At 53.3% G+C, this 2,814-nt stretch overlaps 1 pseudogene; it reads right to left on the reverse strand.

The window, feature by feature from the left end:
* On the reverse strand, positions 1–894 carry LOC148774563 (myeloid-associated differentiation marker-like; annotated as a pseudogene).
* Between the last annotated feature and the right edge of the window lie 1,920 nt (positions 895–2,814).

Genomic DNA, 2,814 nt, shown 5'->3' on the forward strand with positions numbered 1-2,814 from the left:
TCAGGAGTCCCCGGGCTGGTCCTCAGTCCCTACAGAAACCTGGCGGGCTCAGTACACCAGGTCAGCCACGTAAATCAGCAGGTTGATGGCTGTCAGGATGGCCACAGCCAGGCGCTGGTCCCAGATGCACAGATAGTTGGTAAGTCTATGTTGACAGCTCACATCCCTGAGCCTCTCGGGCTGCCCGCCAAACTTTTGGTCAAATTGGTAGAGCGGCCAGAGGACCAGAGCTCCAATGTAGAGAAGGACAGACAGCAGGCTCAGCACCAGATGGAATACGGAGAAGGAGATGGGCAGCCGGTTCTCACAGTCAGCCAGGTTCAACAGGATGGTCACGATCCCCAGAAAGAAGCAGATGGAGTGCACGGCCACACACGACACCAGCAGTGGGTGGTCCATGTACAGGGAGGGGTTGCTGATGAAGGGCAAGATGACACAGGCCACCAGTGTCTCTAGCATCTTGAGGAGGAATGGCAAGCTGCCTATATAGCCAGTGAAATCACCTGTCTGGGGCCAGCCCAAGATCCAGATTGCTTCAGTGGCATAAGCCATAGTAGAAATGAAGCAGAACACAGTAGCAGCGATGGCGTGGTCCCAGGAGGGGCTGTAAAACAAAAACTGAACATAGGTAGTGGGGTAAATGATGGAGACAAAGAGGCAGAAGAGGGCGAGGTAGCAGGCGTGGCAGAGGAGAAAATCCCCCCACGAGAAGGAGAAGCAGTACTGCAGCGCCAGTGATTCGATGATGAGGATGATGAAGGTCACCACGAAGCAGAAGCACAAGATAACAAAGGACCAGTTACTTGTGGGCACCGTCCAGCTGTCCAGGCTGCCCACTAGCGAGATGGCCACGCTGGTGGAGAGCAGCTGCAGTGTTCGGAGGAAGTAGCCCATGATGGCCCAGAAGTCCAGGGCTCAGGACGATTACGTGGAGGTCACGATGGTCATGCAGGTCACCTTCGCTAGTATGCGAGTGGTCGTGGCTGAGGACCCACCGGAGCAAGATCCAGCTTTGGAAGTGGGTTAAGTCAGTTGCCAGGGAAAGGCTCAGGCCCCTGTGATGGCTGAGGCTCGGTATCTGTGGAGTTGGAACCAAAGGCTCAGACACTCGGGTAACAGCCCAGCTGCTCCAGAAGGGTTCTCCCCACCCATCAGCCTTGACCTTGTCAAGAGACTTGTCTTATCCCAAAACTCCCAGCTGGGTTGGGTCTGGCTTCAAACCAGGAACATATTTTTGCTCTTTTAACTGTGTCATTATCTACAGAAACACAGAGTAGGATGGCCTTTATCTGACATCCCAAGCCTTTCAGGCTCTGAAAATTAAAGTATTAAATAATTCATTTGGTAAAATAATTTGACCTAAACATACACAAGATAATTAATGATCTTTATTTATTTTACTTGGGGTTTCCCCCGTAGCTCAAGGGTAAAGAATCCGCCTGCAATGCAGGAGCCTCAGGAGATGCAGATTTGATCCCGGCATTGGGAAGCTCCCCTGGAGGAGAACATGGCAACCCACTCCAGTATTCTTGCCTGGAGAATCCTATGGACAGAGGAGCCTGGGGGCTATAGTCCATAGCATCAGAAAGAAGTGGACACGACTGAAGCAACTTAGCAAGCATGCAGGCATTTATTCCACTTAGTGTGAAAGTTCAATTTTGGTAGTTGCATAAATACTAATGTGTTTAATTGCAAAGAGCTTTCAGTGTAATGTCATATAGAGTGGATGCACCAGGTTATCTGTCTGGGGCTGAAAAGTTCTGAATTCTGGAGCATATCTCAATTCTGACTCCAAAGCTTTCAGAAAAGAGACTGTAGATTATACTGCTAACCCCATTTTACAAATGAGAAAACTAAGGCTGGAGGACTCAAGTGACTTCCCTGAGGTTAAAAGCTGAGGAGTGGGACCCCAGATAGCAATGCCAAAGCCGTTGTTTGAGCACTACAGCCCACATGTCAGCAGGGGCGGTGGGGCGGGGGGTGGGGAGCCCAGGACCAAAGCTCGGGGCTCTGGGACCAAGGACCTGCCTTCAGGGCCATGGCCTCCTTCCATAGCAAACTAAGACACAGTGTCCCGGCCTCTTCTCCCTGCAGCATCGCTAGAAGGAGCTGCTGCCTGAGGGGACACAGCCCCACCCGGAGGAGGGGAGCCTCAGGGGTGAACAGGGAGGAGCCATGGGATGAGAGCAAGGCCGTGGGGACAGGATGACGTGGGAAGTAGGGACTGCTGTGAATCCCCTCCCCCAATTTTGCCTTCACATGTGACTCTTCCGCATTGGAGAGGGGAGACCCCCAACCCAGCATGACTCCAAAGTGGACCGTCTTTGAAGAACCACAGAATAAATTAACATAATGTCTGACTCTTAAGCTGCAAAACTGCCATCCAGATGGGAGTCTGGAAACATCTAGAAGTAGTCCTACCTGAGGGAGGATTCTCCTGACCTAGGGGACTGCTTAGCGGTTTTCAAGCTGGGAAGAAGGGATTGGAAATGAACAAGGATGCTGCGACTGATGATGATGGGGGGCCTTTCAGGGCAACCCAGGGAGGGGGTGGGGATGGACGGATGATCGGCCCCTTTTAAAGCAGGAGCTGAAAGAGGAGGCCCTGCAGGACCCCTGGGAGGTGACAGCCCTGAGGATGCTCGGGGACTGGGGAGGGGGTGGGCACAGAGTGGAAATGGGTGGGGGTGGGGGTGGATGGATGGTCAGCCCCTTTTGAAAGAGGAGGCTGGACCCCTGGGAGGTGACAGCCCTGAGGATGCTCCTGGGACAGGGGCGGGAGTTTGGGGGGGGGATCCCAGGGTGCCAGTGGCC

This window comes from Moschus berezovskii, chromosome 21, assembly GCF_049115385.1.
Source record: "Moschus berezovskii isolate FMDL1 chromosome 21, NW_MosBer_1.0, whole genome shotgun sequence".
Classification (NCBI taxonomy): Eukaryota; Metazoa; Chordata; class Mammalia; order Artiodactyla; family Moschidae; genus Moschus; species Moschus berezovskii.